General features: G+C 50.3%; 1 protein-coding gene across 6 annotated transcripts in view; it reads right to left on the reverse strand.

Annotated features, from left to right (window-relative positions):
* ADCYAP1R1 (ADCYAP receptor type I) overlaps nucleotides 1-26,517 on the reverse strand; it is a 119,653-nt gene that overhangs the window by 54,671 nt on the left and 38,465 nt on the right. For 5 of the 6 annotated variants that reach the window (XM_042248618.2, XM_027968638.3, XM_042248617.2 and 2 more), the window contains exon 1: nucleotides 6,906-7,282. The exons of the other annotated variant lie outside the window; for it this stretch is intronic. The gene's annotated coding sequence lies outside the window, so the exon portion shown is untranslated. Of the gene's footprint in view, nucleotides 1-6,905; nucleotides 7,283-26,517 lie in introns of those variants that run through there. 6 annotated transcript variants of the gene reach the window in all.

Below are 26,517 nucleotides of genomic sequence, written 5' to 3' on the forward strand. Positions count from 1 at the left end.
CCACCTTGTGTTCAGGCTTTTTTTTTTTTATCATCTTACTGTCATCTCTACCCCTTTAAGTGTTATTCCCTGAGTCGTGTCCGACTCTTTGCAACCCCATGAACTGTAGCCCACCAGGCTCCTACGTCCATGGAATTCTCCAGGCAAGAGTACTAGAGTGGGTTGCCATTCCCTTCTCCAGGGGATCTTTCTGACCCAGGGACTGAACCTGGGTCTCCTGCATTGCAAACAGATTCTTTAGCATCTGAGCCACCAGGGAAGCCCTCTGTTATACTCAAAATGGGAACGTCAGGTCTGCTGCACTTTTATTCACTAATGGCTAACATTTATTGAACACTCAGTACATGCCAGGCACTTTTCCCAACAATAAATATACATTAACTCATTTTACCTGCCCCAAACCTATGCCGTCATTACTAGCAGTATCCTCATTCTACAGCGGAGGAGACTGAGGCACAAAGAGGGTAGGCGACTTCCCCAAGGTCACACAGCAAGCATGCGGTAGAGCTGGGGAGTGGACGGAAACAGCCTGGCTTCAAAGCTTGTGCACTCCATCCCTATGCTCCCACCACTCTCTGCTATTGCTAAAAAAGAGACCAGTTCAGAACCCACTGGTATCCTAATAGCAATCCCTCTCTCATCCCCCGGGACTAGTGAGGCCATCTGCTACCCCTCTACCCACATTTCTATGTCTGAAGCACCCTCCTTAGGAAGAGTTCATGACAGACATAGCATTTCAGACCGGAAATGGACTTTGAAGGCCTCCTCCCCAAGGTACTGAGCTTCCTGTGGGGAAACTGAGTCCAGAGTGGGGGAGACACTTCCCAAGGTCACCCAAAAGAGAGTCCCGGAGCCTTGCCTGGCAGGAATGGATGCGTGACAAATATGCGGACCACAGGGGAGTCGGCTCCCCACTCCAGACTTGGAAGGGCCTGCCCTCTTCAGGACCCACAAGCCCAGCGACTGGCCTGGGGCAGGAAGAGAAAGAGCAGCCATGTCCTGCAGCGAGCCACTGCGCCAGGCACACAGGAAGACGGCATCATCAGTCAGCACACCGGAGCCAGCGGTGACTCACTGGGCTCTGCATGGAGTGGGAGGGGACTTGGAGACCCTGCAGCATCTCCCACGCTGCCCCACACCCTGCAGGACCCTCTCTGTAGCCCCCTCCCTGCTGAGATGGTCCAGTTCCTGGGCTCGGGAGCTCAGCCCTCTCTAGGGCCCCCAGGGGAAGCTTTGATGTCTTTCCACCACATCCTTCCAGGCCAGCCCTGAGCAGCACAGGTTCCTCTGTCTCCTGGGAGCGCCCACTGGAGGAGGGCAGCATCGCACTCTTCCTCTCCGTGGAGCCTCGTAGCCCTGGGTCCCTCCTCTGTCCTCATGGAGTTGGAGCATCTCCTATTGGCATCTCCTCTGGCCATTCAGCATCCGTCCCCATCACGGGGCAGTGCGAAGCCTGGACACCAGATCAAAGACGACGCAGAGAAAGTGGACCATTCACCTCCCTTACTCTACACATGCCCCCTTTACTCATGAAACCTGAGCAGAACCCATCCCCCACTTCCTCCTCTCCCTCCTAGTACAGGGGACCAGAGAAGGCAGGCTGAAAGACGAAACACTGCTCCTCCAACTCATCCCTCAAATGGAGGGAACTTAACTTGTTTTTGGGAAAGAAGAACCTCTTTTCTCACCAATAAGGTCAGAGTTGATAAAGGTCAGTGCCCAATGCTGCAGTGAGGGGTGTTCTGGCAATGGACAGATTAATCATTCATGCGAATGTTCTTCTTTGATGTTCAAATGTTCCCCTTTCAAAGTCTGGTTCCCGGCGGCCTATGCACAGCAGGAGACAGAAGTCATGTCCCTGAAAGGGTCTCCTACTAGTCTTACACATAGGGAACCTGGGCTCAGGAAAGGCTGGGCACACGTGGGCGCTGGTGGCATGCGTGTGTGTGTGTGTTCATCACTCAGTCATATCCAACTCTTTGCAACCCCATGGACTGTAGCCTGCCAGGCTCTTCTGTGCATGGGATTCACTAGGCAAGAATACTGGATGGAGTGGGTCGCCATTCCCTTCTCCAGGGGATCTTCCCAACTCAGGGATTGAACCTGGGTTTCCTGCATTGCAGGCGGATTCTTTACCATCTGAGCCACCAGGGAAGCCCGCCTTTAACATGATTGTTAATCATGTCCCATTTCATAGGTGAGGGTTTGAGGCCCAAAGCGGCCCAGAGTCTTTGCCAAGGTTAAGCTGCTAAACCTTCCACACTAGCTAGTCCAGGCGCATCTCCTATCCCTGAAGGGTCCTAGGAATCCTCTGTCAGGGACAGCCCCCCAGGGCCTGGAAGAGGAAGAAGGGAGAAGAATGGAAATAAGGAAAGAGAAGATAAAAGAAAGGGAGAGCATGAGGCAGGGCGGGAGGTGATGGAAGGCGGTGGGAGGTGGGGGTGGGAGGAGAGGGCATAGTGCAGGAGGGGGACAGGAAGTGGGCACTGGTTTGCCGATGGGTGACTGTGCCCCTCCCAGGCCGGGGCTGAGGCTCGGGGCCGGTGGGATGGAGAGCGTGGCCATCTGCACTGACCCTCTTGCTAACCAACCATCCCTCTGGAGGGGATGCTGACCCCTGGAAGGGAGGGCCAGCTCTGACTAGCACCTGGAACAAGTAGGGCATTCGGTGGGGACCCTAAAACTTGAGGGGTGCCTGGTGATGAGCTTAGAAAGGTGACTGAAGAGTGCTGAGGGACCCAGCAAGGTGGGGGTGGTGAGATGGTGGGAAGCTGGTGCCAGTCTGGGATGCCAGGGATGCAGCAGCCTAGCTACAGGAGAGAGGGCTGGGGCACTGAAGAGTTTCAGGCAGGGGACTGAAGTGCTAGGCTTCTCATTTAGGGAATATTCCTCAGAAGGCTGGTGAGCTGAGTGGAAGGAGAAAACACAAGCGGAAAACCTGGGATCCAGGTAGAGGAGATGGGGGTCTTGGCAGGGAAGGGCAGCTGGAATGGGAAGTGGAGGACAGAATCCAGAGACTTGAGAAAGTGGGGAACGATCTCCGGGCCTCTCCTCTGGGGAAATGGCAGGAAAGAAATGTCAGAAGGGGACAGGAGGGATAAGAAGAAACTGAGCAGGACCCAGTCCACCACACAGCGTTAAGTCAGAAGCTGGAACATTCAGAGGTATCCACAAAGGAGTTCTATGTTTTATTCCCAATCCATCCCTCTGAAGTGCCCTTTTGTCATGGGAGAAAGGTGACCGCTAAGGCAATGCATGGAGCTGGGATGAGAGAGCCCAGGTATTCCATGAGGCCAATACAACCTCCTATCACCACTTCCAGGAAGCCCAGCCTGGCTGCACCCACCTCCACTGGCCTCACCCTCCTCTGACAACTGCCAGACCTAGATGAGGAAAGCCCTCACCCCTGCCTGGGCTGTTTCAGGTCTCATCCTTGTCTTTGCGAGTTTGAAGTCTTGTCCAAAAACAAGGGGCATCTCCAGGTTTCCCTGTGGGTTTTCCTCCTGGTGGAGGTGGGCATGTCCTTGGCCAACAGGGTGAATGAGAGAGAGGCTCAGGACCTGTTTGGTGAGTCCAGTGACATGATATCCTTTCATGCTCAGGCATGAACACTGTCTCCAGGTGTCCTTAGCGTGGGAGATGTATAACATGAACCCAGCAGAAGCTTGTCTAGGATAGGATGCTGAGGTCAGGCATTAAATAGACGGGTACCCTGAGCTCCAGGCAGGGTGAAGACAGGCATCCAGGGCCCCCTAGAGCAATGTGGGCTCCCAGGACTAAAGCTCCTCCCTTCTTCCACCTCTTAAACCATTTCTCTTTGCTAACCTATAGCCCAGGAGATCACAAACCCTTCTAGCAGATTGGATCCAGCCTGTCACCTATTTTTATACAGTCAGGGAGCCAAAAATGGTTTTTACATTTTCAAATGGTCAGGAAAAAAATCAAAAGGCTCATATTTCATGACACAGGAAAACTGTGTGAAAATCAAATTTGTGGCCATAAATAAAGCTCATCAGAACACAGCTCCGCTCATTTGCATAAGTAGCATCTATGGCTGCTTTTACGTTATGACAGCAGAATGAAGCAGTTGCAGCAGAGTGTAGAGCCAGCAAAAGCCTAAAATAATTTACTATCTGGCCCTTTGCAGAAAAAGCCTGCCAACCCTCGTTCCAGCCTCACGCAACACACACACACTTTCTCCATTCAGTGTCAACGTCGTGCACGTGGACACTCATTAAGGAAGACTTTGTGATCTTCGTGGAGCAGACACCTCAGTCCCCAGGCGTGTCCAGACCTGTGTGAGAGGGTGTGTCTCCATGTCCATGTGCGTCTCCCATGTCCCTGCGTATGTTGCTCTCTGCTGTTGTACGTTTGCCCTGGCTTTCTGGCGGGTGCCACAGGAAGTCTTGATGCCACCCCAGCGGTGTGTCACTCCCTGTGTGTCACTGTGGGGGTGGCTGTCACCATGTGCCTCTGACGGCATCCAGGGCTCAGTACAAGCATGCTGCAGCTGATGAGTTTCCAGACTTCATGTTGCCAGGCAGCCAGACCACTAGTCCCAGCCCATTCAGACCCCAGACTCATAGATTCCTCCATTCAGGGGGAATTGAGGCTTACAGGGGCTCTAAGCCTACCTATCTGGGGCATGGGGATCTCTGCTCACATACCTCCCCAGACAGGAAACCCCCTGTCACCCACAAGTGCCGGCTCCATGCTGGGGTGGCTCCTGGGGAAGCAAGGCCTCTCTGGCACCGAGCTGAGCGTGTGCTCTGTGCTTGGCACTCCTTGGTTCTGCCCTCCAGCAGACAACACAAGGTGTCCTCCACTTAGTGCTAGCCCTGGTCAGGGAAATCTGTGAGACCGGATACCCAGGACACATAACCTGAGGCCACATCCCCAGGAAGAAAGCTACTTTGTGGCTTAAGTCTTGTCTTCCCTAGCCTTCTAGGTGTCTATGTTGATCTATAAACCCACATTTTGTTTTATTTGGATTATTCAACACGAATCGAGGGGGTTTCCCAAAGTAGGGGCATGGCAGAGACGGGTGGCCACATAAAAAGGGTGGATTCCAATGTTTCTCCAATCCTCTCCCTGCCCGCCTGAACCTGACATAAAACAAGACTTAATGGATCTTTCAGCCTGGTTAGTTCCCAGAGTGTAGGCAAAAGTCCTTTAGGAATCTCCCCATAGACATTCCCTCTCATTGCAAACAGGGGCAAAGAGAGTCATGCATCCTGTCCCGGGCACAGAATCACAGACGAATGACCCAGGGTAGTGGGGGAGGCACCGGCTTCAGCTCCCTGGCCACCCCACACACACTTGTTGATGAACTGTTTGGAAAATCTGGCCAGGACCTGCCCCAGTGTGTTCTATTTCTAATTTATAAGCTCAAATTTTGACTGGTGTCCAGACTGGCACCTCTGCTTGTCCTCCCCAAGGTCAGAAGGGAGCAGGAGCCCCAGATTCATCTGGGTAGGGACTAGGGGTTCTGCCAACCTCACCTGCACCCAACACCAACTCAGACTGGCCTTTTGAGATAATCTAAGTGCTTCTCCTCCCCACTCCCCCCAACCCCTCCAAGGCTCATATAGTTTTTTAACCCCTCCAGAGGCCCACAGCTACTCAAAATCCTCTAGCTTGACCTTCAGAATGGTTTTCTGCCTCTCTCCAGGGAAAGTTGCCCCCCTCTGACTGTGTAGCCACCTCTCACTTCCCAGCTGCCCCCCGCCCCACGCAGGGCTGCTCACTGGAAAAGCCAAACGCCATGTCTTTTCTTTTGGTAGTCGGGCGGAGGGTGCTGGAGGAGACAAAGGAGACTGATGCACCTGTACTAAAAGCATAGAAATCCTCTGGAGAATTGGCAGGGGTCCACCCTCCCTCCCTCCCCCAGCAGCTTTCAGAGCGGGTCTCAGCACCTTCCAGGGGTGAGCTTCCACTCCCAGCTCCACATGAAACACAATCAGTCTGTGGCTGGGCTCCCTCCTGAGTGTCTAGCTCCATCCAGTGGCACTCTGGCCGCTTCTAACCCACCACCCCCGCTTCCGGCCCCCGAACCCCCTCCTGCAAACCTGCAAAGGTCCTGCCTGGCCAGGTTGCCAGCCCCTGCCTCCCACAGCTGCTGCGGGAGCCTGTGCCTTTAAGGAAGCGGGCAGGGGTCTCGTCTCAGGCGGGCCCACTTCAGCCAGGGGAGACCGACACGTTTCTCCCACAGGCCCCGGGTGAGCCGTTTCCTCGCGGAACCGCAGAAACCCAGGCATCCCGACCCCTGCCTCTGCACCGCGGGAAATCCAGAGACAACGCTCTTTTGAACCATTGCGAAGGTGTCACTACTCCGGAACGTTATATACGTTGGCCAGTACTTCACCCTCTACACAGCATGTCCCAAGCCCACCCCTCAAACCCCATGAAGACTGCGGTCCCCACCCCCCTGGGAACCCTCCAGCGTTGCCTTCGCGATCGGATCCGCGTAGCCGTCTGCTTCAGGAGTACGTAGACAGGTCCCTCTGGGTCCCTCCGGTCGCAGTGCCTTTCTGCCCGGGTCCTCCCTCTGGCACGAGGAGGGGCGCCCGGGAGCTAGCCCATCCCACCCTCTGCGGGCTGCAGGGATCGGTCTCTCCGGGGCGCGATCCCAGATACTGGGTGGAGGGGGGTGGGGGTGGGGGGTTCGGGACGGAGGGTGGCAGAGTGTCGCGCAGGACGGAAGCAGCGGCGGGAGAGGGCTTCATTTCGGTTTCGGGAGGTTGGCCCCGCTCTGGCCCTGGCCCGCTCTCCGTCGGTGAAGGACGCGGCTGGCTGAGACAGCTGAGCTGGAGGAGGGGTCCCGTGGCCCCGGAGGGGCGAAGGTTCTGGAGTCGGGGGAGGGCGGACGAGGCGTAGAGGGGCAAGGGCGGCGGGGCGGCGCTTACCTGCTCACCCAGGGGCCTCGCGGCGGGGCCGCGGGCTGCAGGTCTGCCCGGGGCAGACTCCGCGGGGACGGCGCGCAGCGGCGAGTCCGCGCCCCGCTCCGCCCAGGGATGGGGAGCTCGTGCGCTGACTAGCGCGCGTAGAGCCGGATCTCCGCGTCTGTGTGTCCGCCGGGCGCCGGTGTCCGTGGGTCCCTGCGCGGCGGCGTGAGCTTGTGCGCACGCGGGGACCACGCTCGCCTGGAGCCGCTGCCGCCGCCGCCGCCGCTGTCAGTCGCCGCCCGGGGCCCGACCGCGGGGCCCCCGGCCTGCCCTAGCCCGCCCCGCGCCGCGCGTCCGCCCAGCCTGGTCTGCCTTGCCGGAGAGGCGCCGCCTCCACCGCGAAGCCAGGCCGGGGGCAGGAGGGAGGCGACCGACCACCGCCTCCCCCCGTGCTTCGCAGGCTGCGGGGTGGGGTGCAGGCCAATGGGCGCCCGGGGGAGGGGTTAGGGGAGCCGGACCCCGCCCGCCGCAAACCAAAGCAGGAGCTTTGGCGCGGAGACCTGGGGGCGAGGATGCGGAGGCGACAATCCCCCTCTGTCGCCCGGCTTCCGGGACTCAATCCCGGGGCTCACCTCCCTCCTTTTAACCCTCCCGAAATACCCAGAGCGAGAAACCATCAGTCTTCTCCTTCCCACGTCCTTCTGATTCCCTGTCAGAACCAGTTCCTCCTCCTCCAGGAAGCCTTCCTTACACGGCAAGTGCCAGACTCCCCTTGAGATTTTTCTTTGCCCCCACAGCCCTGGCCTGGGGAAGTCAGCTAGCTTCCGGGAGCCTGTCCGAATGTCTTCAAATGTGATCCCCTCTACGGCCAGAAAAGGGAGGTGGGTGTGTCTTACAGGGGCGCCCTACAGCAGCTTAATCAACAGCGCTCTGGGGTCAGATTGCCTGGCTCCAGTCGAGGCTGTGCCAGGGGTAGCTCTGTGAGCTGGGGCAGGTGACTGGGTGTCTCAGCTCTCTGCCTGTACAGGGACATCACAGTACCTCTCCTCCCCCACTCCCCACCTCTTGTCAACAGCATTAAACAAGACTAGGACTAAGTAGGTTTTCACTGATTTTATTTCCTCACTAATGAATTAATTGCTATTGCTACATGAACTCAATGGACATGAGTTTGAGCAAAATCCAGGAGACGTGAGGGACAGGAAAGCCTGGCTTGCTGTTGTCTGTGGGGTCACGAAGAGTCGGACATGACTTAGAGCCTGAACAACTGCTGTTGTACTGCTCAACCTCCTCCAGGTACAGATGGATAAGCTGAGGCTTAGTGAGGGGAACTGACTGACTCTTTGCAACCCTAAGGGCTATAGCCTGCCAGGCTCCTCTCCATGGCAGTCTCCAGGCAAGAACACTGGAGTGGGTTGCCATGCCCTCCTCCAGGGGACCTTCCCAACCAGGGATAGAACCTGTGTCTCTTGTGTCTCCTACATTGGCAGATGAGTTCTTTACCACTAGTGCAACCTGGGAAGCCCCAAACAGGTCAAGGTCAGGTAGCCAGTTGGTGGCAAAGCCAAAGCCCAACCGAGAACAGTTAGTTACATACTCCCAGGCCCACCCCTACCAGCCAACCCACTGCTCCTACCTGCCCCTGCTCACGGTTTCTTGGTCCCACCCCAGGTGTCAGCATCTGAAGAGCTCCCTCCATGCCCCAGCCCACAGCTCTGCAACCAGGCTCTGGCTTTCCTTATTCAAGTAAGTTATTCTTCACCTTCCAAGTGGGTTTGAGTTTTGGGTATGCCACCTTCTTGAGGAAGCTTCAAAAAGGAGGAGGAAGAAGAGAGAGACTTGAGCGCCTTTCCTTGGGAATTCTTGCCCAGCTGAGGAGAGGACTGGAGGATGGAGCAGGACTCCATAAGGGAAACAAAGGAAGTATCTGAGTGTCCAGAAAGTCTGCTCAGTGAGTTGATGGTTTCTCTCTACAACACAGTGATCCCTGGCCCCCTGTGGTACACCACACTGTTGGTCTGCATGGATCACATTTCTTTGAGTCCAGGAAAGCTTCCTGGAAGAGGAGAATGTCCGTTCTTATCTGTATCAATAAAGAGTGAGGTCCCTCTGGAGAGAAGAGGGCTCGGTGCCTTGGTCAAGTCAGACAGACAAGACCAGCAGGACTTCCCTCCACACCTGAGTAGACCCCTTTCTAGATTGTTGCCTGACCCCTGGCAGCTTCCTTTCATCCGTCTCCAACCCAGGTGTTTGAAGATCAAATGAGATGTTGTGTGTGAAAGTGCTCTGTAAACTGTGAAATGTTGTGAGGAGAGAGGAGGGGCTACAGCAGTCTCAGAGTCAGGAGGGAAGCATGGAACTCAGGACATTGGAGGCACGAAATGTGACGAAGGTCACCTGTGGCAGGCTGGCTGTCCCTGGAAATTTCCATGGTCAGGTGACTAGATGAGGACCCTTGGCTCAGAGTCAGCCTTCATTTCCACGTTTACTATCTTTTCCATACTCCAGGTCCCCCTCTGGGCTCTGGAACACCTGCTGTCTGTTTTGTGTCCCAGATGTGTGTCTTGCTTGGTGTGGGCAGTGAGCAGATTGAGCATCCCTTCCCCCTTCTGCCTGAGCAGCCAGTGGACAGGAATTAACCTGCAGTCCTCCGCTCACATCCCTTCCCTTCACCTCTTCCCCCTTTGCCACAGCTAGGGGTCAGCCAGGGCTCCAGGTCCTGCTGTGCCATCCATGCCCAGCATGGAGCAGGTAGGGTAGAAATTCAGCTCCTGCTCTGCCTGCTGCCCACTAAGCCAGCCACATAGAGTCCACCATAAGGGACATTTCTTATAGTTGGTTCTGGACAGGGCACCTCTCTACTCTCTCCAAGGTGTTACAGTCCTTATAGATGGCTTCTAATCCCTGCCGTACCTAATAACATCAGTTTAGATGAGCCACAGGAATGAGAATCATCAGAGCTGGGATCCAGGAAGGCTGACTAGTCCCCTTCTCTAAGAATGAAGCACCCAAGCCTGGAGCGCCACAGGACTAGCCCGAGGACACATTTAGACTGGGGACTAAAGTTTGTGTCCATGTGCCCAGTTTGGTGTTGTTTGACCTAGCTAACAGCCCCAATCATTCTGGAGCAGGCTGGCCTCTCATGGCCCAGACTGTTCTCCACCCATGCAGGCCTACAGCTCTGGTCTCTCCAGACAAGCCTGATCTCCTTCAGCAGGAGCTATGCCAATTCTGGTCTCCCAGACTGGGCCTCCCCAAGGACAGGACCAGACTTCCTTCTTTTTCCTCCTCACCCTGCCTGCCTGGCTTCATTCAGGGAGACTGGAGGCCGAGGGACCACCCGTGGGACCACCCGCTCCTCCTAGAGGACCCCTGGAGTTTCCGTCTCTCCCCTGGGGTGGGAGGCTGGGGTCTCCTCAACAGTTTTTCCCTCCCCTGAGGTGCTCATTGCCTCAGCTCCCTTCCACAAGCCAGCCAGCCAGGCGGGCAGCAGCCAAAAAAGATGGATTTTAATTCAATTTTCTGAGATGTGGCAGAGGGAGATGGATGCCAGGCTGCCCTACCCAGCATTCATCTCTCCTGAGCACCGGTTCCCTCCATGACTCTCAGCCCCTACCCCCCCACCCCCACCCCATGCCAGCCACACCAGTCCAGCTGCGCAGGCGGGGAAAACAGCACATTCGAGGATACCGAGGCGTTTTTATTGTACAGTAAACAGCTGACATTTGCTGAATGCTCACCTTATCTTGAGCCAGTGGTTTTCAACCCTCCAGTGCTATAGAATCCTTGGGGAGCTTTAAAAATGTCCCCATGCCTAGGTCTTACCACCGAGATCAGTAGACAGTCTGCGGTAAGGCCTGGGCAAAAGGATTTTTTTAAAAGCTCCCCAGTGGATTGTAATGTGCAGCCAAGGCTCAGAACCACTGTCATAAGCCCTTTGTTAAATGCCTTCCTTGTGCGTGTCACAAGGTGGCATGCTCACATGTCTGGAACCCTGAGAGATGTGCCGAGGGACCGTCCCTCAGTGCCCTCGCAACCATCAGCAGCCTCTTTTACCTCCTCAGGGAACTATTCATATACATATGTTTTTGTTTTCTACATGCTCCGGGCCATGAAACGGATGGGAAAGTAACTGCCTTCCGTGCATTTGCCCATCTAATTCCTGTTTGGGGAAAGTGCTGGGCCTTGCATGGCAAGCTATGGAATCTGTGTTTCTTTCTATGAAGGAGCAAAATGTTGACCCTGGGTCACTTCTCACGCAAGCCAGTGCACAGGGGAAGTTTGATTCTGAAGGGCCTCTGGTCACCCCCTGCATCTGTGCTGGAGTCAGACAGCCAGGGAGGCTCTGAGTCGACCCACGTGCATCAGGGAGTGGCCCCTGGAAGGCCCAGAAACACAGCGGGGTGAGCAGGGAGGCTCTGGAAGGTCAGTCCCATGATGGTGCGTAGGGCAGGTCCAGTGCCTCTATAACTCCGCTCTCCAGCAGATAGACAGTCTGTAGGGACATCCAGGTAGCAGGCCTGGGCTCCCTGGGGAGAGCACCATTCCAGAAGCAGGCTTGCACCCAGCTGGCAGCATCCTTAGCGGATAAACCAGTACCCTCCAGAGCCTTTTCAACTACCCCAGGGACCCTTGAAATTTTCTAAGAAACCAAGGCAATAAACACCAGGCTACTTAGACCCATGGTTTTCAGACTGTTCTCCAGGAACTCTAAAATACTTGAAGCTGCCTCACCAGAAACCTGGAGCACAGATGGAAGGAAGGCATGTTCTCAGAGCCTCCTGGGAGCTCCTCAGAGCTCAGGCATTCTGCGTCCTCTCTGTTCCATGTCCACAGGGCACGGTGATGGATGAGGGTGAGCAAGGGGAGGACTGTCAGAGGAAGAGAAAGAGACCAGGGGTCACCAATTTGGGAATCCTAAGTGCAGACTTGACTGGTTAAGCACCCCATTTCACAGAGAAAGCAAATGAGGCTCAACAGGAATGATTGGCTCAAAGTCATAAAAGCTAATTATTATCAGAGATGGGGCCACATACCAGATCTCTGGATTTCAAGTCCTGAGTTCTGTCCCCTGGACCATAACTCTTAGAAAGGAAGAGGTGCTTCTTGGGAGGTGGGAAGTGTAGGTAAATGTGAGTAGGCATCAAAGGAGGTAAAAGTGAAATGGAATATTGCTCGGCCATTAGAAAGAGGAAATAATGCCATCTGCAGCAACATGGATGGACCTAGAGATTGTCATACTGAGTGAAGGAAGTCAGACAGAGACGAGGAGACATTGTATGACTTCTCTTATATGTAGAATCTAAAAAGAAATGATACAAGTGAACTACAACACAGAAAGAGACTCTCAGACTTAGAGGATGAACTTACAGTTGCTGGGAGGGAAGGATGCGGCATGGGATAATTAGGGAGTTTGGGATGGACACGATACACTGCCATATTTAAAATGGATAGCCAACCAGGACCTACTGTGTGGCACATGGAACTCTGCTTAATGTTATGTGGCAGCCTGGATGGGAGGGGAGTTTGAGGGAGAATGGATCCATGAATATGTATGGCTGAGTCCCTTCACTGTTCACCTGAAACCATCACAACATTGTTTGTTAATCAGCTATATCCCAATACAAAATAGGCAAAAGTGAGAGATACATGCGAAGAGCCAAATGTCGTATCTCTGTCCCCCATGTACATAAGTACCCAACTGCAGCCGCTGGCCTGGAGAAGGATCCTTTACTAGCGAGCTACAAGGGAAGCCTCCCACACACCCAAATACACATACTTATTGCTGCATGGAGAGGGTGGTTCCCAGGTGACGCTAGTGGTAAAGAACCCGCTTGCCAATGCAAGAGACATGAGACACAGGTTCGATCTTTGGGTGGGGAATGCACCCAAGGCACGGGTTCGATCTTTGGGTCCTTCTCGGACATAGCAACCCACTCCAGTACTCTTGCTTGGAGATTCCCATGGACAGAGGAGCCTAGCAGGTTAGAGTCCACAGGGGTTGCAAAGAGATAGACACGACTGAAGCGACTTAGCATGCATTGCTGCATGGGAGTATTCGCCACACAGGCGCACGTGTGCTTCTCTGTCCATTAGGTATGCCCAGAGGTGCATTCGCCTAGGGCCCAAACATGCTCTCACGCACACGCTCATGCGCACCATCCACAGATCTGCCGGGCGAAACTACACTGTCTCTACCAAGAGAGGCCATTTCTCCCTTGTAGAATTGAGCCAGGCAGTGGGCCACTCTGCAGAGGCAGAGCTTCATCCCTGTCAGGCAGTTTTCGTAAAGCAGTTTCCCATTCACCTTCCGTAGTCCCCTCCCCAGGGACTTAGCTGTTTACCCATGAGAGCCAAATACCCTGCGGGAACTCTGGTGGAAGGAGAATGCGTATTTCCATTCCATCTCCAATTCTCTATTCACCGGACTTTTATTTCTTCCCTGCACCTCCATCCTCCCCATCTTCACTGGCACGCTCTGGAGTTGGTGTGAGGTCTTCCCCTGCAAGAAAGGCCCCCTCCTGGGCACTCTACAAACGGGCCTCACTGCAGGTGTTCAAGAGCCACGTTGCTCATGCCTCGCCCTCTGCTGGATGCTTGTTCACTGCCCTCAGTCTGGCTCCAGCTCCTGCTGGATGGGGCACCCACCCCCTTGCAGGTCCCACAGAAAAAGCCTGGTCCTGCTTGCTGTTGTTCCAGTTTCCTCAGAGCCTGACTTGGCTGCCTGGAAAATAACAGTGCACCCGGCCCAGCACAAGTCCTGGCTTTCACGCGGGACCCCAGCAAGCAAGCACGGAGGTGTGGAAATTACAGATAATTCATGTGGGAGGAGGCAGCAAGCGTGAGGCATGGATCCAGCCGTTCCCAGAAAAGCAACTCGGGATAATAGGGGCCCTGTGACGGGCTGAGCCCTGACTCGGTGTCGTGCAAACGATGCTGATAATTATATTAAAAGTAGGGCAAATAGAACGTTCTTTGACAACCAACTTTGGGAGCAGGTTGGCAGGTGATGAAACAATTCTTTGCCACAGCTGATGGGAGCATTGTCTGCTGGGAATTCACTGGCGGTGCTGGGGGCTCTGGGCCCTGAGTGGGGGCTGGGAAGATAGAGCTGGCAGGATGACCTTGACCCAAGACCTTGCAGGTATTCAGGGGTGGGGTATGTAGATCAGACTTCTACTGCAGGATAACAAGTTCCCACCAACTTGGCAGTTTAAAATAATGCACATTGATTACGTCATGGTTTTCCTAGGGCAGGAGTACAGGTGGAGTCCCCTGCTCAAGGTGTCATAAGACTGCAATCAAAGTGTCAGTTAGGTCTGGGGTCTCATCTGAGGCTCAGGGTCTTCTTCCAAGCTTGTCGATAGAATCTATTCCATATGGTTGAGGGGCTGAGCAGTCAGCTTCCGGGACCCCATCTGGTCCTCTCTACAACATGACAGTTTGCTTCTTGAAGGCCAACAGGAGAGAGACTGATGCCTCCGTCTTTGAAGTCTAGACTCTCTCTTAAAGGGCTCATCTGATTATCTCAAATTGTCTTGGGCTAATCTCCCTTTTGACAAATTTAAAGTCAAAGCAACATGTGTGTGTGCTTAGTCACTCCATCCTGTCTGACTCTCTGCAACCCCATGGACTGTAGCCTGCCAGGATCCTCTGTCCAGGGAATTCTCCAGGCAAGAATACTGCAGTGGGCACCCATTCCCTTCTCCATGGGATATTCCTGAAGCAGGGATCAAACCCAAGTCTTCTGCATCACAGGCAGATTCTTTACCATCTGAGCCACCAGGGAAGACCAACAACCTCTGCAAAATCCTTTCCCCTTTGCCATGTAACTAGCCTAACCAGGAAAGTAGAATCCATTCTATTTCTACATCCTGTCCACGTCTGAGAGGAGGGACTTGTGTGGGCTTGTATCCCAGGGCACCTTACAATCCTGTCTACTGAGGTCCCTGTCATCTAGAGACTGAACGTGAGAGATGGGGTGGGAACAACCTATTAAGCAAAGATCTCTGAGGTCACAACCCGTGTTAGTCTTGTTCCATCCAAGTGTTTGGCATGAAATCGATGCTCAGGAAATATTTTTCAGTTGAATAAGTGAGTCACCAACTCCTACCTCCAATGTACAGGTGGGGAAGCCAAGACTAGAGAAAGGAAAGTACTTTTTCAAGTCATCCAAGGCAACCGATGGCTAAGTTGGAACAACAATAAGTACTGCCATTAATTGAGCAGTTACTGTGTACCAGACATCACGTTTGGTTATCTTACCAGCTCCTTAAATTGTCATAAAGCTGTGTGATTAGGGATGATGAATACCCAAGGTTTACAGATGAAGAGACCAAGTCTCAGGGAGGCAAAGTAATTTTTCCAAAGATGCTGCTGGCACCATCATAAATCAGGACTCAAGCTCGCTCAACTTGACCCCATGTCCCTGGGGCTCCCTTTTCCATGCTGAGTTGTCTGTGTCTGCAGGTGGGAGAGACTGAGAGCAGCAGGAGGAGGCCGTGTGTGTGGAGATGCTTGGGGATGCTTGGTCACCTTCCCCCATGACTCTGCCCGCTGCTTCCTCTTCCTTCCCATGGGGATTAAGTCATCACTGTTTCACACTGGGCCACCCAGAGCCTGACAAGGCAGGGAGGTCTTTCTAATTACTCATAATTAGCAAGCTGATTAGTCCTGTCACATGGGACTGTCTCTGTTAGTGCTCTCCTTTGTGTTCTGGGGACACTTCTCTGGAAAGGAGGGGACCTGTCTGCATAACCAGGGAGAAGAGGATGCAGGGGAATCTGACTGGGATTGGGCAATCAGGTCATTCATGACCACAGAGACAAGTATCTCACCAAGCCTACCCCTTCCACCAGATCCCCATGGGAGCTTGTATTTTTCCAGATCCAGAGCACAGAGAACACACGTCCATCCTGGGAGACAGGCCTGCCATGCTCCACAGGGGAGCACCCTTCCCCAGAGACCCTCATGCATCACTCCCTGTCCTTCTGTAAGTGAAAGTTGCTCAGTCGTGTCTGACTCTTTGCAACCCCATGGACTATACAGTCCTTGGAATTCTCCACGCCGGAATACTGGAGGGGGTAGCCTTTCCCTTCTCCAGGCCATCTTTCCAGCCCAGGGATCAAACGCAGGTCTCCTGCATTGCAGGCGGATTCTTTACCAGCTGAGCCACCAGGGAAGCCACTCCTTCTGTACAGCTCTGGTCAAATGTCACTGCACTCATCACTGTCTGGCTCCTGACCCCAAGTTATAACACAGTAGGTAAGCACAGATTTTGGAGCCAGACTGCTGGGTTCCCATCCTGGCTCTGCCACTTGGACAAATTATTAACCTTCTGTGCCTCAGTTCCCTCATTTTTAAAGTGGGACTAAACAGTAGCATCACATTGTTATGACTGTAAATAAGTTAATATATATGTAAATCATTAGACTTCCCTGGAGGTCTAGTGGTTAAGACTCCACACTTCCACTGCAGGGGACCTGGGTTAGATTCCTGAAGCTAAGATCTTGCTTGCCATATGATGTGGCCAAAAATAAATAAGAAGAACATTAGAACAGAGTCTAACATAGAATAAATACAATAAAGTGTTAATAATTCCTTTGTTCTTCTTTTTCTTTATAACACCTGTCACTATCTGCTATGCAACAAATAATATGTTGCGTGTTATTTGTCTATTTAATATTTGTCTCCCCAAAAAGGATGGAAGCTACTTGAGGGCAGGGCTTTTCTTTGCTCATTGCTTTATTCCAAAGCACCTGTTGAATCAGTGAGTGAATCCTACCTTCTCTCTTCTCGGGCAGACGTTTCACTTCTCTCTGTGCTCTTCAGAAGTTCTCAAAGAAAATAAAGATGCAGCTTCCATGCCCTCATCATCTTCTAACCTCTGTCACCTTGATTCATGACCACAGACTTCACTTCTGGAACCACAAGGTGACTCTGTACCACAATAACCAAATTCTACCCTGTGATGAAATGGTCTGAAACTTATGTCATAAAATCCTGGAAGCCTAGAATTCATGGATGCCTAGAATGGACTCCAGGCCTTGGAGAATTCCAGAATGGAACTCTGGAAGCTCAGAATGTAATCTGCGATTTGTTGATAGAACCTAGGAATCTTGGAGAGGAGACCCAGAATTTCAGAAGAGGCTCTCAGAACCGGGTCTTTGAGAGAACCCGGTGAGACCTAATGGCCCTGCGTTGCTGACTTCTTTGCAGTGATAAAAACAAACCTAAGTTGTGCTGGTGTTCAGAGCTGAGGGGCGGGGAGAAGGGCCAGGACAGTGGTGGGAAAGGGCTCCCCTGAGAGGGTTGCTAGGCGCTGGCACTGGCTGAGACAATGAGGCTGGCTGGGCAGGTGGAGCCTAAGACTGCATGCTAATGAGGATGCAGGAGGAGAAAGGGAGGGAGGGGGTTGGGGCAACATGCAGGGCATGGGCATGGCCCGTTCTGATCCCATCACAGCTGGCCATCCAGCTGCCAGGACCGGCTGGGCCCCAGGTCTGGCTCTGCCCTCCCATCCAAAGGCAGGCTGGGTCCGCACAGTGCTTGCGGTTCAGACAGGTGCCCTATCCTGTTCTGAAGTCCACACCCTAGAGCAGGAGTGTGGTTAGGTTATGAGCCCCAGGAGACCCAGGGCTAAAAGGGGGGAGGTGGCCAGGGGGCAGAGAATAGAGGAACTCCTCAAGAAAATGGATTGACCTAGGGTAGAATGGTAGACCTAAGGTAGAATATATGGTACTTGATGAGAAATTCTGCATATTAAACAGAGGTTCAATTAATGAGCCGCTAGTGAACTCCGGGAGTTGGTGATGGACAGGGAGGCCTGGCATGCTGTGATTCATGGGGTCGCAAAGAGTCGGACACAACTGAGCGACTGAACTGAATTGAACTGAACACTACTTTTACCCTGAATATTGACTCAATCCCAGGCAGCCCTTTGACCTGGGCTAGACACTGAACCCTGAACTTCTCTCAAATTAGGCCCCGGTCCCAGTCCCATAGGAAGCCCCTATCCCAGCTACAGACTAACCTCTAGATTGAGCTCTGGGATCAGAACCCTGATCCCAGCTAAGTGAGTGCATGCTAAATCACTTCAGTCTTGTCCGATTCTTTGCAACCCTATGGACTATAGTTCTCCAGGCCCATGGAGTTCTCCAGGCAAGAATACTGGAGTGGGTTGCCATGCCCTTCTCCAGGGGATCTTCCCAACACTGGGATCGAACCTGCGTCTCTTATGTCTTCTGCATTGGCAGGCGGGTTCTTCACCACGAGTGCCACCTGGGAAGCCCGATCCCAGCTAAATTTTCCTCCAAACAATGTTTCACGCATCTGCAGATCTCTGAAAATAGAATTCACCTCAAAGAATCCAAAAGCCAGGAGGATTCCTTAAACCGTACACACACATGCTGGCTTCCAGAAACAGCTACAAAGACCCAGGTTGATCTCCCTCTCAAAGCCCAGAGCAAGTGGACTCTCCCCTCCCTGCTGTGGGAAGGGCTTCAGTTCAGAGGTAGTCCTGCTCCAGCCTGAGCTCTTTCCAACATGAGAAAGAGAACCTGGAAGGCTGTCGGAGGACCAGACCCCGTCAAGACGCTGCTGGGGACGGAGATGCAAACTGCGGCATGAAAGCCGGAGTAGCGTCAGCAGAGGTGACCCTGGTGGTACTGGAGGTGGAGACAGCTGTGGTGATGCTTGCCTGGGCGGTCTTGACAAATGAAGTTGATGATATCAATGAATATTTGTAAGCCTGGTGATAGACACGTGCCTCGTGAAGGTCTCCCAACCTCTCCGCTCTTCCCTCAACTGCACTCCTTTCTGCCCTTCTGACACTCACCATCTTGGCTTTGATTGGCCTGGTTTTAGTGCCTTGGAATAGGCCACTGTTTTTCCTTAATAAGCCCAGCGCTTTTGGAGGAGGAACTCTGTAATAATCCAAATAACAAATAAATTGGAGTCTTTGTGTATTCCCTGCTTCTGGTTTTAGCATCTCCAAGGTGGAAGGACAGCTGCCTTCATCCCATCAACATGGTGCCCAGTAGAACTGGAGGCTCCCCCTCTTAGGCACTTTAAAATGTCTGACACACACTGCTCACTCCCAGGAAGATAAGGCAGTGAAAGGACAAATGGACCCACCAACCTCTTGGAGCTGCACCTGGACGAAGAAGCGAGAAACTGTCACCCATATTCCAGGGGCTGCGGTAGTTCCTCTACTGAGGTCCAGCCTCACCTGGCTCAGATGACCACAAGATATGAGGGTCACGAGGAAAAACCCTCTATCCTCTGGGCAATCTTCCCTGTTCAGTGCTGCACAAAAATCTCTCCACTGAGACTCATTTTCTTCTGGAAGATAGAGGAAATATGCATTTTCTTCTGGAAGATAGAGGAAAGAGCTTTGGTCTGATGAGGAGAGACCTTGCATTCTAATCTGGATCACAGTACTGCTCTGATCCACACTTCTACCACATAACCTCACATGGCGGGCATCCTGGTTAGGCTACTTCTTCTTTATTGCCAGACTTTCCCTTGCCATGCACACCATTAAGCATTAGTTCAGTCCCTAGTTCTAAATGCTAACGGCATTGCCCAGTCATTGTGACATTAAAAGCCCTCCCATGCTTACCCACCACTACCCACTTTCTACCCACTTGAGAACTATTCAGAGACATTGTCTCTGCAGTAACTGCAAAGGGAAGAGCCTCAAACCTGTTTAACCAACATCAGTCCACCACCACCTCCAAGCTATATGAGAGAAGATAGGAAGACATGATAAAACTACTGAGGATGTGTTTGTGGTGGGGGCTCCCAAAGGAAGGCACATAGAAAAGGGCACTTGCCCTCATCCCAGCCCCATGAAAAGAGCTTGAAAAGACTCTTGTGGAGAGCTTGGCAGTTTTTGCTGAAATTGGGTGACACAGAGACTGACAGCTGACTTCCCAGAGACATGTCCCCCCCCAATGTGTAGGAAGAATTATACCAAGGGATTTACCTTATTTATGCAGGATATAGAGCCAGGGGAGGGCTTAAAGCAAGGCATGCTAAACAGAATCATGTGGGCAGCATGATAGAAGCTGCAAGAGAGGCAGGAAAACAGTTAAGAACCTACTGAGGTAGTCCTGAGGACAGATGATGAAGGGCTGGACTGGGCTACAACAGTGGACATAGATGTGAAAGGGTAGGGGTGGAGCTGAGGGAAAAAATAAGATAAATCAATAGGAACTGTTTGTGAAGACTCCAAAAGGCAAGACCCATAAGAGGAGTTTTGTTATCATTATTGTCTTAAAATACAAAACTTTCTGGAGAGGGAATAGATGAGTGCCATTATCAGTCATTAACACTTTAGTATGAATTAGCCATTCATCCGTGGAGCTGTTGACATTTAGCAAAAGCAGGTTTTAAGAAAACCTGGGGGCGGTCCTAAGATGGCAGAGGAATAGGACAGGGAGACCACTTTCTCCCCCACAAATTTATCAAAAGAATATTTAAACTCTGAGTAAATTCCACAAAATAACTTCTGAATGCTGGCAGAGGACATCAGGCGCCCAGAGAAGCAGCCCATTGTCTTCGAAAGGAAGTAGGAAAAAATATAAAAGACAAAAAAAAGAGACAAAAGAGGTAGGGATGGAGCTCCATCCTGGGAAGGGAGTCTTAAAAGAGAGAAGTTTCCAAACACCAGGAAACACTCCCACTGCCAAGTCTGCGGTGAGCCTTGGAAGCACAGAGGGCAACATAACAGGGAGGAAAAGTAAATAAATAATTAAACCCCACAGATTCCATGCCCAACGGTAACTCCCCCAGCAGAGAAGCAGCGCAGATGCCTGCACCCGCCACCAGCAAGCAGGGGCTCGGCAGGGAGGCGCAGGCTGCATTGCTTAGCGTAAGAATCTGGCCTGAATGCCCCGAGGGCAATCTGAGTGAATTAACTTGGGCTAGCAAACCAGACTGTGGGATAACTATACGAAAAGCCAGCCCTAACCTAAGACACCGCCAGGCCTGCGCACAGAACTAAGGACTGAACAGAGATAGCCGGCTGCAGACCATCCCCCTCCAGTGACAAGCAGCCAGAGCCGGAAGGGGGCAATCGCAGCCCCAGAGAGACATTATCTACAAAACTGTAAGCAGGCTTCTTTGCTAACTAAGACTTCTTGGGGTTCTGGATGGTCAACATCCGCCTGAGAAGGTGCGCTGGTTTTACACCCAGAAAACCGAGCAGGGAGAAAACTGAGCGGCAGGGACGCGGGAGGCGATAAGTCGCAGAGACCACGCTCGCCAAACACCCCATCACCTGAGCTGCTCGGACCTGGGAAGGGCACAAAACACAGGCCCAAGCAAGTCTGCGCCTCTGAGGACTACCCGAGTGCCTGAACCTGAGCGGCTTAGACCTGATAGGTGCATGCAGCCCAGGGCCGGCCTCGGACGGTCCCCAGCGGAGCAACCTAGAGCCTGAGCAGTGTGGGCAGGAAGGGCACACGCGCCGTGAGCAGGGGCAGGCCCAGTGTGGCTGAGGCACTGCGAGCACACGCCAGTGTTATTTGTTTGCAGCATCCCTCCCTCCCCACAGCACGACTGAACAAGTGAGCCTAAAAAACGTGTTCACCACCACCCCCCTTGTGTCAGGGCGGAAATCAGACACTGAAGAGACCAGCAAACAGAAGCTAAAACAGAGGGAACCGCCATGGAAGTGACAGGTGTAATAGATTAAAACCCTGTCGTTAGGACTGATTACATAGGAAGGGGCCTACAGATCTTGAGAAATATAAGACGGACCAAAGAACTATCCAAAAATGAACTGACCCCACAATACCCACAACACCAGAGAAAGTCCTAGATATATTTTTACTATTTTTATGATCATTCTTTTAAAAAAATTTTTTTTTAATTTTTAAGTCCTCTATTACTCCTCTAATTTTCACTTTTATAACCTATTACTTTGAAAAAAAGACCCTATTTTTTAAAAGCAAACTTCATATATATATATTTTTATAATTTTTGTGACTTTGTTTTTCTTCTTTCTTTCTTTCTTTTTCTGCTTTTCTTTAATATTGTATTTTTTAAATTCCAAACCCTACTCTAGATTTTTAATCTTTGCTTTTTGATATTTGTTATCAATTTTGTACCTTTAAGAACCCAATTTGCAGGATGCATTTTTACTTGGGAGCAAGATTACTGGCTTGACTGCTCTCTTCCCCTTTGGACTCTCCTTTTTTTCCACCAGGTCACCTGTGTCTCCTCACTAATTCCTCTCTTCTCTACACAACTCTGTGAATCTGTGGGTTCCAAACGGTGGAGAACACTTAGGGAATTGATTGCTGGGTGGATCTGTCTCTCTCCTTTTATCCTCCTGGCCACCTCTGTCTCCTTCCTCCCTCTTCTCTTCTCTTTATAACTCCGTGAACATCTCTGAGTGGCCCAGTTGTGGAGTGCACATAAGGAAGTGATTACTGGCTAGCTTGCTCTCTCCTCTATCGATTCCACCTCATCTCATTCGGGTCGCCTCTAACTCTCTCCTCCCTCTTTTCTTCTCCATGTAACTCTGTGAACCTCTCTGGGTGTCCTTCACTGTGGAGAAACTTTTCATCTTTAACCTAGATGTTTTATCAATGGTGCTGTATAGAAAGAGAAGTTTTGAGACTACTATAAAAATAAGACTGAAAACCAGAAGCAGGAGGCTTAAGTCCAAACCCTGAGAACACCAGAGAACTCCTGACTCCAGGGAAATATTAATCAATAGGAGCTCATCAAATGCCTCCATACCTACACTGAAACCAAGCACCACCCAAGGGCCAACAAGTTCCAGAGCAAGACATACTGTGCAAATTCTCCAGCAACACAGGAACACAGCCCTGAACTCCAATATACAGGCTGCCCAAAGTTACTCCAAAACCACAGACACCTTATAATTCATTACTGGACACTTCATTGCACTCCAGAGAGAAGAAATCCATCTCCACCCACCAGAACACCAACACAAGCTTCCCTAACCAAGAAACCTTGACAAGCCACCTGCACAACCCCACCCACAGTGAGGAAATGTCACAATAAAGAGAACTCCACAAACTGCCAGAATACAGAAAGGACACCCCAAACGCAGCAATATAAATAAGATGAAGAGACAGAGGAATACCCAGCAGGTAAAGGAAGAGGATAAATGCCCACCAAACCAAACAAAAGAGGAAGAGATAGGGAATCTACCTGATAAAGAATTCCGAATAATGGTAGTGAAAATTATCCGAAATCTTGAAATAAAAAATGGAATCACAGATAAATAGCCTGGAGACAAGGATTGAGAAGATGCAAGGAAGGTTTAACAAGGACCTAGAATAAATAAAAAAGAGTCAATATATAATGAATAATGCAATAAGTGAGATCAAAAACACTCTGGAGGCAACAAATAGCAGAATAACAGAGGCAGAAGATAGAATTAGTGAATTAGAAGAGAGAATGGTAGAAATAAATGAATCAGAGAGGAGAAAAAGAAAAATGAATTAAAAGAAATGAGGACAATCTCAGAGACCTCCAGGACAGTGTTAAACTCCCCAACATTCGAATCATAGAAGTCCCAGAAGAAGAAGATAAAAAGAAAGACCATGAGAAAATACTTGAGGAGATAATAGTTGAAAACTTCCCTAATATGGGGAAGGAAATAATCACCCAAGTCCCAAACAGAGATAAACTCCCAGAGAGTCCCAAACAGGATAAACCCAAGGTGAAACACCCCAAGACACATATTAATCAAGTTAACAAAGATCAAACACAAAGAACAAATATTAAAAGCAGCAAAGGAAAAACAACAAATAACACACAAGGGGATTCCCATAAGGATAACAGCTGATCTTTCAATAGAAACTCTCCAGGCCAGAAGGGAATGGCAAGACATACTTAAAGTGATGAAAGAAAATAACCTACAGCCTAGATTATTGTACCCAGCAAGGATCTCATCCAAATATGAAGGAGAAATCAAAAGCTTTACAGACAAGCAAAAGCTGAGAGAATTCAGCACCATCAAACCAGCTTTCCAACAAATACTAAAGGATATTCTCTAGACAGGACTTGAACCCCAAACAATAAAGTAAATGGCAACAGGATCATACTTATCAATAATTACCTTAAATGTAAATGGGTTGAATGCCCCAACCAAAAGACAAAGACTGGCTGAATGGATACAAAAACAAGACCCCTATATATGTTGTCTACAAGAGACCCACCTCAAAACAGGGGACACATACAGGCTGAAAGTGAAGGGCTGGAAAAAGATATTCCATGCAAATAGAGACCAAAAGAAAGCAGGAGTAACAATACTCATATCAGATAAAATAGACTTTAAAATAAAGGCTGTGAAAAGAGACAAAGAAAGACACTACATAATGATCAAAGGATCAATCCAAGAAGAAGATATAACAATTATAAATATATGTGCACCCAACATAGGAGCACCACAATATGTAAGACAAATGCTAACAAGTATGAAAGGGGAAATTAACAATAACACAATAATAGTGGGAGACTTTAACACCCCACTCACACCTATGGACAGATCAACTAAACAGAAAATTAACAAGGAAACACAAACTTTAAATGATACAATAGACCAGTTAGACCTAATTGATATCTATAGGACATTTCACCCCAAAACAATGAATTTCATCTTTTTCTCAAGCACACACGGAACCTTCTCCAGGATAGATCACATACTGGGCCATAAATCTAGCCGTGGTAAATTCAAAAAAATTGAAATCATTCCAAGCATCTTTTCTGACCACAATGCAGTAAGATTAGATCTCAATTACAGGAGAAAAACTATTAAAAATTTCAACATATGGAGGCTGAACAACACACTGCTGAATAACCAACAAATCACAGAAGAAATCAAAAAGAAATCAAAATATGCATAGAAACGCATGAAAATGAAAACACAACAACCCAAAACTTGTGGGACACTGTAAAAGCAGTGCTAAGGGGAAAGTTCATAGCAATACAGGCGTACCTCAAGAAACAAGAAAAAAGTCAAATAAATAACCTAACTCTACACCTAAAGCAATAGAAAAGGAAGTGAAGAACCCTAGTGTTAGTAGAAGGAAAGAAATCTTAAAAATTAGAACAGAAATAAATGCAAAAGAAACAAAAGAGACCATAGCAAAAATCAACAAAGCCAAAAGCTGGTTCTTAGAAACAATAAATAAAATTGACAAACCATTAGCCAGAATCATCAAGAAACAAAGGGAGAAAAATCAAATCAATAAAATTAGAAATGAAAATGGAGAGATCACAACAGACAACACAGAAATACAAAGGATCATATCAGTTCTATCAGTTCAGTCGCTCAGTCGTGTCTGACTCTTTGCGACCCCATGATTGCAGCACGCCAGGCCGCCCTGTCCATCACCAACTCCAGGAGTTCACTCAGACTCACGTCCATCGAGTCCGTGATGCCATCCAGCCATCTCATCCTCGGTCGTCCCCTTCTCCTCCTGCCCCCAATCCCTCCCACCATCAGAGTCTTTTCCAATGAGTCAAGTCTTCGCATGAGGTGGCCAAAGTACTGGAGTTTCAGCTTTAGCATCATTCCTTCCAAAGAAATCCCAGGGTTGATCTTCAGAATGGATTGGTAGAATCTCCTTGCAGTCCAAGGGACTCTCAAGAGTCTTCTCCAACACCACACTTCAAAAGCATCAATTCTTCGGCACTCAGCCTTCTTCACAGTCCAACTCTCACATCCATACATGACCACAGGAAAAACCATAGCCTTGACTAGACGGACCTTTTTTGGCAAAGTAATGTCTCTGCTTTTGAATATGCTATCTAGGTTGGTCATAACTTTTCTTCCAAGGAGTAAGCGTCTTTTAATTTCATGGCTGCAGTCACCATCTGCAGTGATTTTGGAACCCAAAAAAATAAAGTCCGACACTGTTTCTACTGTTTCCTCATCTATTTCCCATGAAGTGATGGGACCGGATGCCATGATCTTCATTTTCTGAATGTTGAGCTTTAAGCCAACTTTTTTACTCTCCTCTTTCACTTTCATCAAGAGGCATTTTAGTTCCTCTTCACTTTCTGCCATAAGGGTGGTGTCATCTGCATATCTGAGGTTATTGATATTTCTCCCGGCAATCTTGATTCCAGCTTGTGTTTTTTCCATTCCAGCGTTTCTCATGATGTACTCTGCATAGAAGTTAAATAAGCAGGGTGACCATACACAGCCTTGACGTACTCCTTTTCCTATTTGGAACCAGTCTGTTGTTCCATGTCCAGTTCTAACTGTTGCTTCCTGACCTGCATACAGGTTTCTCAAGAGGCAGGTTAGGTGGTCTGGTATTCCCATCTCTTTCAGAATTTTCCACAGTTTCTTGTGATCCACACTGTCAAAGGCTTTGGCATAGTCAATAAAGCAGAAATAGATGTTTTTCTGGAACTCTCTTGCTTTTTTGATGATCCAGCGGATGTTGGCCATTTGATCTCTGGTTCCTCTGCCTTTTCTAAAACCAGCTTGAACATCAAGGATTTCACAGTTCACGTATTGCTGAAGCCTGGCTTGGAGAATTTTGAGCATTGCTTTACTAGCGTGTGAGATGAGTGCAATTGTGTGGTAGTTTGAGCATTCTTTGGCATTGCCTTTCTTTGGGATTGGAATGAAAAC

This window comes from Ovis aries, chromosome 4 (genome assembly GCF_016772045.2).
Source record: "Ovis aries strain OAR_USU_Benz2616 breed Rambouillet chromosome 4, ARS-UI_Ramb_v3.0, whole genome shotgun sequence".
Lineage (NCBI taxonomy): Eukaryota > Metazoa > Chordata > Mammalia > Artiodactyla > Bovidae > Ovis > Ovis aries.